The following is a 15,000-nucleotide window of genomic DNA, read 5'->3' on the forward strand; positions in this document are numbered from 1 at the left end:
AGTAGCAAGCGATCCTGGTTCCCGGGCTGGACGAAGACGAATCTAAACGTGGAGCTCCTTAACAGTAGACTATCGTTATAAAAAGATATAAGGTTACACATCCCTTTTATTATCATTGTCATTATTGATGATATATCTCATTTGCATTCTGGAACTTTAGTTTCAAAATATTCGGACGTATGTCACATGCATATCTGAAGCCACTCGGATGCACGGTTTGTTTGTTCTTGATCTGCGTAAGAAGACATTTATGTTGCTTGAGACTTGTTTTCTTCTCAACGAATCGCTCCACTGTCTCCCAACTTACGGATCAGGATTATTGGATGATGTGCTTGGCATGCTGATGATTCTCTCTCTCTCTCTCTCTCTCTCTCTCTCTCTCTCTCTCTCTCTCTCTCTCTCTCTCTCTCTCTCTCTCTCTCTCTCTCTCTCTCTCTCTCTCTCTCTCTTAGATAAATAATTATATTTATGAAATATTTTGATGTGTGATTTATTTTGTTGGTATTCCTAGTAAGTTTATTTTCATCTTAAAATCGGAAACTTATGAATAGTACGATGAGGTTTCCTTGCTAGATTTTTACGTCTAAAAGATCTTCTTTACTGCACTTTTGATTTTCTTTATCGCAAAATATGCTTCATATTTAGCATAACTGTTCCTAAATTTTGTGACCATGATCTTTAAAAATTTTAGTTCGCGTGTCGATATATCGCCTTTGCTAATTGTAAGATCATTTTATTCATCTGAAGCACAGGCAAATTTGTTGAGACCTAAAACTAGAATTTTCTTTTTATGATTTTACAATCTTATGCGACATCTTTTATGTTTTTAAGCCATTTTTGGAGCAGAATCTGTTATAGCATCAAGATATCGTTCTGACACATTCTTACATGCATTATCTCGTTAGAAAAAAAAAAAAAAAACATTTTATTCAACGAGACTCCCCTCCCCACCTGGTACCATCTAAAATGCCTAACATGGATTAATTTAGTTAAAATACGACGTAATTACAGGAATCTTGTTAGAAAAAAGTATAATTCTTTGTTTAAAACAAATCGCTTTCCTAAATTTATGGTTTATCCAGTGGTTAAACCTCTAATAGGTATGGAACCGGCTTCGTCTGATGGCTAACAAGATAATCACTTAAGAATAGGGCTGAGGCACAACAGTATAATTTCTTCATGTGTACTTTTCTAATTTGAACATTTTCTCTTCCGAAGGTTTCGAGACTATCTTTCATTCACAGGAGAATAGATATTTAACGGTCAAGGTGTATTTTTTTTTAGGACTTTGTGATAGGTTTATTACATTCAGTTTACTTCCAATATTATTCTTACCATTCTTATTGCATAAGAACTTGGGTAGAAGTGGCTCACTAAAGAGAAAAATATGGAGGCGGTCATTTCCTATTAATCTTTTAAACCAAGCCAAGAATTTAGCAACTGGAATTCTGATTTCTTTGGACTTATGAATGTTCTTTGTTCATCATTTTACTTATTTAAATTCAGTCAGTTATAGCATGCACTGTTAAAAAACGCGTAATTTAAATCTGAAATTCGCCGTGAAAATATACTGTTCTAAGCCGTATTTCAGTAAAATACATGCAACCGTAATTTCACCCTACTTTATCACCTTTTACGAATAGGTGACCGTAATATCACTCCTTAACGTCAATATATCCGTTTTTAAAAAGGTAGATGCCTGGCAAAATATATCCGTTTTTAAAACGGTAAATGCCTGGCAACATTTATTCCAGGATTTTTACCGATTCTTTACGCCAAATTTTTAAGTGTGTGTGTTTAATTATATCAAGATTTTAGATTTTATCTGATTTTATATTTACATTTTATGCGTTTGTTAATGAAATGGACAATGTAACAGGCAGTTTTTAAACCTGGGAAATCGAAATCTTGAAGTAAATGAACGAAAGATATTTTCGCCTTTGAAAATAATGTTAAAAAGTAATATTTCCTGGCCCCTTACTACATCCACTTTTAGCCTTCTGTTTTACCTCTTGTTCTTGCTTCTTTCTTTCCAGTCTCTCAATTGTTTATTTAAAGTGCAACTGTTGGGTGTTCTTCCCAGTTGCACTTGGTCGCTGAATGGCCTCCCAGGTCCCAGTGGTGGCCCATATGGCACAAATTCATTAATTCAATCCATAAGTTATCTGTTTGTAGTGCTTTAGAGAGAGAGAGAGAGAGAGAGAGAGAGAGAGAGAGAGAGAGAGAGGAGAGAGAGGAGAGAGAGAGAGAGAGGGCCGCATTTTAGAATTTACTGAGGACCAGTATTCATTTGCATGCAAATGTACTTGCATCAGTGAAACATGATACGAACAAATAGCGGAGCCGGTGTAAAAGAACTCTTTTGATTTACATAAATGACGCATAATTCCTGTTAAAGAAAAACTTCCTCATTGTTTGCACGCGGGGCATTTTTCGATGGCCCGGTCATTGTACCTTCTAACCCTCTGTCGTGGCTTTCTCTCAAGGTGAGAAATTCTGGTTCAATATCGTTTTATAAATATCCAGTCTTCTGGTTTATGTATGTTCACATATCATCTTTACTACCAAGAATTACGTAGGATTTCCCATTACTTATTTTCAGAATATTTAATTTTTATTCTGATTTTATATGAAAATATTAACAATTAACATTTTTTGTAAGTTTTGTCCCCTTGTGAATTGGTTTCATAGTTAGTTACACTTCAGACTCATCATTTTTGCTATAAGCTACCAGTATTTCCGTTCGGATTTTCTTGTTCAACTTTTTTAACTTGAACTACCACATATTTCAATTGCTTACAATTGTTGACGGAACAAGTTCAGGTAGGTAGAAAGGAATGAGTGCATTATGTAAAAGATATTCGTAGGGCTGTTTTGTTTTTTAAACCATGGTTGCAGTTGCATGAAGAAATATTTAATTTGCTGTTATTTTGGTTAATAAAGGATAATATTTCCGTAATAAATCTTCAGCATCGGTGGCATTCCTATTCATTTATGTACAAAGAGTTTGTTTTCGCTCTCGTTTACCTATCAGATTTGCAACATGACTATAAGGCGAAGGTTCTTTAGCAGATCGTCATTAAGTAATTTGAGGGCGTTAATTATGTACCGTGAAAAAAAACCTATTAGGTATTTATTATTTTTATGTTAGTGATTTTGGTTAACATCTCTGAAATGTTGGCATCTGAAAATGGACGCCCATTACTTTTGATTAATCCTCGCAAAAAAATATCTTAAGATCATCTTTGAAGGGCTTCTCTAGAGTCTTTAGGAGTAATTATTTAGGAACATTTTGTCAGTCTTTAGAAGCTTAAACTTTAAAGTGTTCAATTGCAATACATTTTTGTGCGGTCTGACCCCTCATATATGTTTTTGGCTCAAATCCAACGTTTCCTCTCAAGTTGCGTGGAAATTCACATCCCAAATTTGGATCGGGCCAATGTGATCCATGTTTCCTAAAACAGGTTAAAGTCCGAACTATTGTGTGGGAGTTGATGCCCATTGCTTCTCTGTTTACGTGTAACGTCAAGCGCTGATTGACAGGAAGTCATGGATTAGTAAAGATATTTTAACATCGTACCGTGATTCATTAGCAAGTTTTTTGGTAATTGGTTAAATTAATAGAAAAAAAAACTTCTATTATATTTTCATCATCTAGTAAAGCGGTTTATTTATGATGCGTAGGTTTTCTTTTAACCATCAGGCGAGTTTTTATTAAAGTAGGCTTTATCCTTCACTGCTCATCCTTTCCTCCCAGTGTTTATTTTATAATCGGGTCATCTATACGAAGTTTTTATAGGGGTGACTTTTTCATTTCATTATTTGAGACATTATGCCGAATCATAGTTTAATTTTTCTTATTTCACGTAGAATTATAAGTGTCATTTGAGGTATAACAGTATAAACTTAATTATAAATAACTTCGAAAATGCATTTTCTCTAGGCGTTTGACATTAGCATATGCTTGGAGATGCTAATGAGAATAAAGATTAGTCGCTTGATTGTGACTTGCCTTCGCGCAACTCAAGGATTGTGGGAGCATTATTAGTCGAGCATAGCAATTACATTTAAAAGAGTATGCATTTCTGATATGCTTCTGACATCCCGAAAGTGTTTATTGAGGATACAAGTTTTTAAGTGAATTTCTATTTCCTTGTCTCTCGTAGTCATTAGAAAGTTAGCCTGACTTTCTTAACTGTATTAACATGAAGAAATCAATGAATGCTTGCATTGATTATCTATAATTTATAATTAGGCGTCTTCTAATGATATTCATTATACGATAATCCTCATTAAGAAAACACCCTGGCGGTCGGTAAATATCGAGATTACACATGCGTTTAATAAGCTCTCAACTGTTCGCACGAAGGGTTCGAAAGTCTTGAACTTCAAATATGATTGTACAGATCATTTGTCTCAAATGTTTACGGCATTGTAACGATACATTACGCATTATTTTGAAAGCCATGGGGTTGAAACCCCTGACCTTATATTATAAAGTGGAAGGTCAAAGTCAGGCAAATATACCAATTTTCAGTCTTTCTTTTACGTACAGTATTTATCATATCTATAAGAGTGATGACCACAAGTACCCATAAATGTTTTAGAGGTTAGACTATATCCTTTTCTGGTATACCTATCTTTTTCTCTCGAACACACATGTACATGTGTGTGTATATATATATATATATATATATATATATATATATATATATATACTGTATGTATATATATATATATATATATATATATATATATATATATATATACTGTATGTATATATATATATATATATATATATATATATATATACATATATATACTGTATGTATATATATATATATATACTGTATATATATATATATATATATATATATATATATATATATATATATATATATATATATATATACTGTATATATATATATATATATATATATATATATATATATATATATATATATATATATAATTTTCTTTATATAAGTATGCATATTTGTGCGTGTAGTTTATCAAGAAACGTATTTACTTCCTTCAAGGAGGTTTTTACTTCAGTTCGTTTGTCAGATTTTTTGAATTAGTAATATTTTAACAGAAATGTTACCATAAGTGATATTCCTTTCAGTAAAGATAGAAGTACAACTTTAGGGGAACGGACCCTTGCTGAGAATAGATTTTTCATCATTGGTGGAGGTTTGCGTTCCCAGAACATTGTATGTATAATATAATTATGTGAAATCTACCGATGTGTATTGCGCTTTTGATAATACCCATAGAAAAGTTGTATTGGAAACTTATGGATTTAGTAATTCCTAATTCCGTTCAAAATCAGATGAGGGATATGGGTCTACTGATTTAAAAGAAAAAAAAGAAAAACTTTCGTTGAAAAGGAACGAAAATACTTCCTCATTTCCTCTAAAAGTTAATTGTTTAAGGTTGCAATTTTAGTTATATTTCTTGCCCGCTATTTACAACAAAGAAAGCTGAATTAAATGTTTTTTCCTATGTAATTTACCCGTGACACCAAACTTTGGGCGAAAAAAAAAAAAAAAAAAAAAAAAAAAAAAAAAAAAAAAAAAAAAAAAAAAAAAAAAAATCAAGCCTTATTCTTCTCTGTATGACGCTGCATTTGATGACTTATTTACTTTGGGGCTCAGCTTGTTTGCATCCTTTATTTAATTATATTTGGAGGCTATTTTTCAGAAATCCTGTAAAAGCGAACAAATGATGTACTATCGTAAAGCTAAAAAGCCAGTGTTTGTTTAGGGGGGAGAGAGAGAGAGAGAGAGAGAGAGAGAGAGAGAGAGAGAGAGAGAGAGAGGAGAGAGAGAGAGAGATCTTGAGGAAGTTCATGCCTGTACTCCTACCGTTATACACCATTGTACCTTATTGTAGGTGTAGCCAGATAAAGTTTGGATAAAATTTTGACCATTCTTCAGATGCGGTTTTAACCTCTAATCAGTTTACCCAAACAAAACATTGACCTCAAGGAAAAACCAGTTTCTAAAAGTTTGCATTATGGATTATGTGATAAAAAAGGGCTCATTAAAATTTTTACATTGGCCGATGGAAATGAATCTTCTTGTATCCATCAGTTATGGTATCGATATGAGTTACAGTAGAATCTTAAGTATTTTTTTCTTGTTGTGAGGGACTTCAGAGAAACATTAATTGCTCCTAAAGCACCTCTCTCTCTCTCTCTCTCTCTCTCTCTCTCTCTCTCTCTCTCTCTCTCTCTCTCTCTCTCTCTCTCTCTCTCTCTCTCTCATTTTTGACCCTCATGAAGTGAGATGCCATAATTCTAACTGAATTCATTGGCTTTGATTATAGTTGGAAGTGGTTCGAAAATTTCTTTAACAATATCATGACTTTTTTTTTCTTTTTACTTTACTCCTTCCTAGATTTAATGTAGATTTTGGTTTTAGTTAAATTATTTGGTCATGCAACTAAAATCTGAATTCATAGAAAAGATCTTCCTCTGTTTCATAGGCAGCGGATAAGTTGTAATATGTGTTGCTGGTTTTATTTTCTTTGTTTTTTATGTAAGGAAATTCTTTTCGAGTTCAAAGGACTTTTGGTAGAATTATTTTGCAATATCTGTTTGTTATTGTGGTTGAAGTCAGCAATTTCATTATGAAGTAATTTGGTTTAATGTCTTATTTCAGGATATATGGGAACTACTGTGTGTTTTGTCTCCCTCCCGTTAGACTTGATTTTATTGCAGTTTTATGACCCTCTCCTACCATATTTAGCCACTCCCTTGATTAATTATTCGATAGACCCAAACGTCGTTGATTGGTCATTTGATTATTCTAAAAGAATTTCTTTATTTATTTAGAAAATTGTTGATATATTTCCTATTGGTCATTGCACTTAGTAATCCCATAAGAAAATTATCAACTACGATTAAGCGTAAATGGAATGTCCGAGGTCTTTCCAGTCGAAATGACGCACGGCAGCTTCGTCCACTCTGATGATCCTGGGACATTGAACCCGGTTCCTTAGGGGTCTGGTGCATCTCTCCTTGCAACCCATTTCTCAAAGGCCATATGTCTTTGTAGGTCTCTTCTGTCCCGTTATTTATTTCTTCTTAAGTGTCCACTTTAGTGTCTCTATTAAGCGCTGTGATCACTGTTGCTGATATTTTCATTACCTCCCATAAATAATTAAAATTAAGATATTGTAGTTTGATTTTTATTGACTATCTTGTACTTTATATATTTCCTTATTTCCTTACTGGGCTATTTTTTTCTTTGTTGGAGCCCTTGGGCTTATAGCATCTTGCTTTTCTAACTAGGCAATAATAATAATAATAATAATAATAATAATAATAATAATAATAATAATAATAATAATACTAATAATAATAATAATAACAACAATGAACAACTTCCTTAAACAGTTTAAACATTCTGAATATTGGTTCACCCCTTTTCTGCCTTAAGACACTAACCAGAAAACTTGGTCTTATCGGACAAGTATTTTCAAGTAGGAGTGGCCCTCTGAACATACATCCTTACTCAGACAGTACTTGTTGCTGGGGTCTTCCATTAGATTCTTGTCTGTTGTATGGGACGATCATTTGTTGCAGTGTCACCGAACTGCCATAAGACTGTCAGTCATTATCCTGGACAGTTATTCTGTAGATATGTATGCTTTGTCTTAGGTAGTTAATTCATGTATTGTAAGGAATAGATCTCTTCTTGAGGAAGCTTTAGCATTTTCTATCGTACTGAGTAGTCTATAGAATTTTAAGATAAGATGTTTGTTAAGAAGTATTAGGCTTCGTGAAAATGGAACATTGGTAATACAATTGGCTCCTCATATCGGCTCTTGTGTTTACATTGGGTTAAAATGGCACCTTATAAAATCATGATTATCATTATTAATAATATAGATTAAAATAATATAATTTCATCTTTACTCATATGTAATATAAGCATGTGACAAGGACCTCATATTCACAACAGGTGTTATAGAGTTTGGATTAGATTTTAACCAGGAAAATATGTTTTTAGATTCTTCCCTGAATGTCAGTGGTTTTCATGGTGATTGGAAAAGACGATTTTCTTAGAAATAATATAGTTTGCAATTTTAAAGGGCTTCATAAGTATTAGTCGTTTGTTTATATATATATATATATATATATATATATATATATATATATATATATATATATATATATATGTATATGTATATATATATATATGTATATGTATATATATATATATGTATATGTATATATATTTATATGTATATGTATATATATTTATATGTATATGTATATGCATATATATATATATAAATATATATATACATTAATTATATATATATATATATATATATATATATATATATATATATATATATATATATATATATATATATATATATATATATATATATAGCAAAGCTTAACGGTAAATATATGCATTGTGGCCACGAGGAAACTCCCTTAGAAAAGGCAAAGGATTTTAACTGCGTCTGACCCCAGTCATACCTGAGGGAAGATAACAAGTGTTTTTGCTCGAGATGGTCTGTGTAAAACATCTTCCTCCACTTAAGTACATCTAATGCTGCTTAGTGTTCTTACCCTGCATTTGATATTTACTGTTTGAAATTTAAGGTTATTTTTATAGTATATTTCTTCACTGCAAATTTGTAGTATTGACTGGCAGTCTTCATATTAAGTATGTTTTATTGTTGCTTTAAATACTTGAGTAATAGGTATAATTAATATTTTTTATTATCTGCTATTTTTCGAAAATGGTAATATTTATAGTTTTCTCTTGAAAAAAATTTTCAGTTTTTGTGCATCACATATATGCTATAACAGAAATTTCAAAGTCCCTCGTTTTATTCGAGTCTATCAACTGGAAAAAATAGAAAATATACTTCACTCGTTTTACAGATTCTGGCTCACATATTAGAAGTTCACTGTTCACGAACTCTGGTCTCTTCTCTTCGACCTCGAATACGTTCCAAGAACACTGATGATGAGACACATCAAATATTCTAATGCAGTTTTGTATATTTTGACATGACTGATACATTATCTCCACGTCCATATCGGGGGTTCGAAGCAACCTCAAAAATCCTGTCAGGGGCGAGATTCCGCGGCGCGCTGAGAGCATTCTTTCTGTCGGGAAAGGCTTTCAGAAGCCACGCATTAACTCTTATCGAGATTTTCTCGTTTGATGGTCTTGTAACCCTATACTTTAGTAGCTTGGAAGGAATAGTTGTTATAATGTAAAAACCACTTTCTTTAGTAAAGTCAGTTTCATTCATGAACGTTTTAGTTTGAAGTAGATTGTTATCTTCGACAAACTTATCATTTGGTAATAAATTTTCCTGAATTATGTTTGTTCAAGAAAAGGGGCGAGACATGTTAAAAGCTTTATTCTCCTGAGGAAGGTACGTGTTTTTCTTGGCAAGGTTGGTTATCATTTGATACTATTTTATTTTAAAGCACATCTGCTTTCTCTGTTTTTATCTTACAGTAAATGTATTCAGCAAATTAAAATCGGTCAAGCAATATTTGGTTGTATGACCAGCTGGCATAAGATGTTGGTTGTAATGGTTTCGTCTTTTAAGTTTACCAAAAGCCATTCTGTTTTTTTTCTTATTTTTCTATTTTCATTTTCAGAATTTCCTACTTTCATAGCTCTGGTTTTCTCACCCTTATTTATTTTACGTGTCCGATTTTATCCCTTGAAGTTTCATATTGTTTTTTTACGTATTATTCTTGGAATATCATTGTAGTTTATCCTGTTGTAGTTTCTCCTGGTGTTACTTGTTTAACAACTCCGCCCTAATCCTATTGCACTGTCCATCATACTCTTGATATTATTTTCGTTTGCTATTTTTTTCCTTCCTTGGTCTATTTGCAGTAATAGAATAATTATTGTCATTCCTTTTGATTAAACAGTTTAGTTTTCAGGAAATCGGTTGTTTTGGGGTTTTAGATAGCCAACTCTGTTTTCATGTTGTCCTTGTTCCTAATAGCTTTTTGTTATTCTATGGACACTTCTTTCCAAATTTCATAGTTGTGTATATGCAATAATCTTTTTGTTTTTTATTATATATATTTGATAATTGATTATTTTGACGAACTAGTCAATAATTGTATAGATGTATATGCTTACTACACACACATACACGCACACACACACACATATATATTTATATATATATATATATATATATATATATATATATATATATATATATATATATATATATATATATATATATATATATGCTTACTACACACACATACACGCACACACACACACACACACACATATATATATATATATATATATATATATATATATATATATATATATATATATATAATGTGCGTTTGTGTAAATTGCGTGTATACATATGAATACTTTATGGATGGGTTGGTGTGTCTGTATGAGAGAGAGAGAGAGAGAGAGAGAGAGAGAGAGAGAGAGAGAGAGAGAGAGAGAGAGAGAGAGAGAGAGAGAGAGAGAGAGAGAGATGGTAACATGCAACCTTCTCTGACATGAACATCGTCCGATAAATCTTGATGCATTTTTATCGCTTCCAGTCCTTGTGTTTTACCCAGGTTTTTTTTTTTTTGATGCATTTAAATTAAAGTCAGGTTACAAACACTAGTTTATTTTTTATCTTGCAAGCACTGTCTATAATTTTAAAAGCTAAGTTTTTTGAAATTATATCTGGCAGATACTGACCTTTCCCTTAGCATGTCTGGTGCTTATTGTGTGTGTGTGTGTGTGTGTGTGTGTGTGTGTGTGTGTGTGTGTGTGTGTGTTTGTGTGTAAGTATTATAGTTGTAACCCTTTTTAACTTTTGAGTGACTTTGATACTTTGGCAAAGAAATAAGCTTAATGGTGACACTTATGGGAAAACTCTAGTTGCATGTATAAATGCTAAAGTTTCGTATGCTATTAGAATGTCAATGCCAATAGTTATCTATTCCATTGTTTTGATTGATCGTTATTATCACTTTCATAGACTGCAGGAGTTATAAAAGGAACATTTCATTCTTTTTAATCTCAAACATATCACATAATTATTATAACAAAGTACTACCGTAGCTTTAAATGCTCCTTTCAGATTTTTCATATCTGATTCAATATAAATCTCGTTTTTCCCAAAATGCCTAGGATTAACGTATCATTTCTTTCTTGACCCTGCAGAACCAGTAAAAACGGTTCTCCAACCTCCTCTTATTGTTAGATTTACCTATGATTAACTCCCCTCAGTTGGGAGGCTTGGCTCTTCAGAAACAAGTTGTACAGAAAGTTCATTGACTTGCTGCAATCTGGTCAAAGAGGAACCCTGGGTTGTTAGGCGTCAGGGGGAGTCATTTTCGAATTTGCGCATTCTTGCGGAAGAGTAACATCGCCACTTCACATTCCGCATCTTAAATCTTATGTAGTCACCTTCATGATTTAAGATTTCAAGCTTAGTGGTGCCCTGGTCTAGCGTCAGTTTCTTACGTCTCGGACCAGTATTCGTTTGCCGGACAGGATGTATGTTTACTTCATTAACTCTACCGAGACATTTTACCACACACTTCCAGTGGACCTTTCGGCGAACTGACTTAATGGTATTATGGTACAAAGTTTTTTTTTTTTTTTTTTTTTTTCTGCCTTTGGACCTTTCTTTGAACGTCTGACCAATTGAGATGTTTGGTCAAGGTTAGTGTTTTCTTTACTTCAAAATTAGTTTCATCTAGCTTCCTTATGGGAGTTTTTAAAGATCACTTTGAAATAAAATACAGAATCTCAATACATTTGAGTAATATTGTAGCCTATACATTGGGTCCTCCTTACCTTCAGAATTATTGATAAAAGAAACACCTAGGGTCACCGGGTGAAGGGCATGACTATAACCCTGATTTCAATACTTATAGCATTTCAGAACAAAAGCTTCGATTTTGCTTACATATCTGCCCGATAGGACTTAACCCAATTACGAAGCAACATTGGTGTTCTCAGAAATGCCGTCATGATAACCGCTTGCATCATCTCCGACAAGCAAGATTGCTATCTTCAGTACGTACGCAGATCGTGAGTTCCCTCGGCAACATTGCGTAAATTCCTTTGATTGGAAGCATCTAGTTATAGTACGCAACATGCGTAGAGTACAAAAATGTCAAGTATAATAACGTATCACACATATGAATAATCTCTCTTGAGCTTACTTTAATATAAGGTGTCTACTTATAATAGAACTATTTATGAGATTGCACAACCATTATCTCACGTTTCATTCAAGTTTGGGAATACTCTTTGATAAGCTTTCTTTTGCGTTATTCAATTAGAAGTGAGGTTAGCTTGATATAGTTTGAGGATCTATTCTTTAATCAAAATATACAATGTTATGTGATGGACATTTTGTTATATGGCTATGAGAGTATTTTTTTTTTAATCGCGTAAATATTCATCTACACCTTTTCAACTTAGTTTTCTAGAAGGTTGTTATATCTTATTTTCGGGGAGGAATAAGAAATTATATAAATCAGCTACCTACTTTTCCAGTACGCAGAGAACTTATTTTGTAATTCAAGGTTTGTTCCGCAAGGTACTATGAAGTTGCAGGTTTTTTTTTTACAAGCCTGTGCACATTCTCTTGACCTTAGGAACGTTTTTAGACATAGTGCAATTATGTGCACTAAATCGATAGTTTTGATTTGATTAAAATGACAAACATTCTACAATGTACTTTTCATATATTTTCGCTTTACTTGGTGACTTACAAAACTTATAATACGGCATTTTTAAGCTGAATGAGTTACCTATAAAACGAAGGAATGATTTATCACTTTATAACTCTTAATCGGAAATTCTCCATAAAAATATACTGTTCTCAACCGTATTTCATTAAATACAGGCGACCGTAATTTTTACCCTACTTCATCATTATCTGTATGATATCACTCCTTAACGTCAATATATCCTTTGTGAAGATGGCAAATGCCTCGCAACATTTATTCCAGGATTTTTACATATTTCTTTTTTTTTTTTTTTTTTTTTTTTACAGAAAATTTTTAACAGGGCATTTATACATTTTCTATATGATAATTTGTTCGATTTCGTTAGTCATCATAGTAATTTTGTATTCAGGCCCATTTATCCATTACAACTTTATGTTGGAATGCGTGAGTCTACATGTCGTCATCATGATCATCATCGCCATCACCACAGCACAATCCGCATAACTTACACGCATAACCTTGCACCTTATCATTATTTGCGTTCTCGCGCTGTACCGAAAAACCCTCTCCTAAGTAGAGGCTTTGATCACTGTCGCGTTCTCCTTGAACGCCGTTGTGCTCCGACACTCGGTGCACATCCAGGGCAAGGATCCTCGTGAATTTCCCTCCTGTGGTTCACCGTTTTGTCATAGCTTTTCCTTAATGAAGGATTCGCATGCCACTTAATTAGTCTCAGGTATCATCTCGACCCTTAATTAGTGTCGCGTCTGGTCTCCGGTTAATCTTAAACATTCATCATTACGAAGAAGAAAGTGTACAACGTGATTATTAAAGTAGGCGACACATATATGTATATACTTACGCTTGCATGTCTCTATTGTATGTTGCTGTAGACAATGCATCTTATAGGGGGCAGTTTTTGTATATGCATTCTTCGGTAATGAGATAATGACACTGGTTTTTCTTGTAACGATGTTTTGCAGACGGTAGAAAGGGAAGGTCATATATTCTAATCGGCAAAACATTACAAGAATTTTCCACACTAAATTTAAATGCTCCTCCTTAATAAAGCCGGGAACACACACACATACACATACACACAAGCATAGACACATACACACACAAATATATATATATATATATATATATATATATATATATATATATATATATATATATATATATATATGTATATATATACATATATATGTATATATACGTATATATATAAATATACAGTATATATATGTATATATTTGTACATACATATATATATATATATATATATATATATATATATATATATATATATATATATATATATATATATATATATATATATATATATATATGGGTCTATGATCCCGTGCCAGAATGCATTCGATATTTGAAAGTATTCCTGGCTTATTTGAAAAAAATGAAGATAAGGATTGTTAGCGGTGACATTATCATATATATAATTATGATTATCTGTATTTATACATACATTCATACATACATACATATATATATATATATATATATATATATATATATATATATATATATATATATATATATATATATATATATATGTATATATATATATATATGTGTGTGTGTGTGTGTGTGTGTGTGTATTATATAATTTATTTCGTGTCCTCTTGCATTCCTGTACTTAGTGTACGTTGAGATGGTATTTTTTTTTCAGACTTCTAAGGGATACATTCAATTGCGTTCTACCGGTCAACAGCAAGCACTTGGGTAAGTTATGTACAGATTTTATATTTGATTTTATTTCCGTCTATATGAAATAACTTTGTCATTCAATCTCATCAATATTTCTGTCGATTGTATTTTTCGATCCTCTATGACTTTTTCAAAATGTATATTCATGAATATTTAGATGTTCTACCTTGTTTTCATAATTCTATTGACTGCTTTATATTGTGAATTGTGTATAAGTTTGAAAGGTGTACGCCATATTTATGTATGTTAGCGCTTGTATAAAGTATACTGACAGATTCGTTCTTTCTGTGGTTTTTTTTATTTTCGAATCCATTATGCTATTGCTTTTGAACAACGGGAAGAGCACTCAATACTGTTTGTAAAGATATTTGCAGTAGTTTTAAACGATATTTTATCAGTGTTTTAAAGATATTTGCAGTAGTTTTAAAAGATATTTTAGCAGTTTCAAAGATATTTGCAGCATTTAAGGCAACGTCTTTTAACCCCAAACTGGCAAGGTTACTCAAAATGTAACAAATTCTCTAATTGGAAACCCTTTGGCCATTGAACCGACGCAA

The 15,000-nt window shown here is 32.2% G+C and overlaps 2 protein-coding genes across 4 annotated transcripts in view; one reads left to right on the forward strand and one right to left on the reverse strand.

The window, feature by feature from the left end:
* LOC137654503 (mucin-2) overlaps window positions 1-15,000 on the reverse strand; it is a 109,581-nt gene that overhangs the window by 28,502 nt on the left and 66,079 nt on the right. The window lies entirely within an intron of this gene.
* LOC137654505 (distal membrane-arm assembly complex protein 2) overlaps window positions 1-15,000 on the forward strand; it is a 347,277-nt gene that overhangs the window by 15,361 nt on the left and 316,916 nt on the right. Inside the window, exon 2 of one of the 2 annotated variants that reach the window (XM_068388180.1) lies at window positions 14,406-14,461. The gene's annotated coding sequence lies outside the window, so the exon portion shown is untranslated. The remainder of the gene's footprint in view (window positions 1-14,405; window positions 14,462-15,000) is intronic. The other variant, XM_068388182.1, reaches the window with a different exon arrangement.

This window comes from Palaemon carinicauda, chromosome 15, assembly GCF_036898095.1.
Source record: "Palaemon carinicauda isolate YSFRI2023 chromosome 15, ASM3689809v2, whole genome shotgun sequence".
Lineage (NCBI taxonomy): Eukaryota > Metazoa > Arthropoda > Malacostraca > Decapoda > Palaemonidae > Palaemon > Palaemon carinicauda.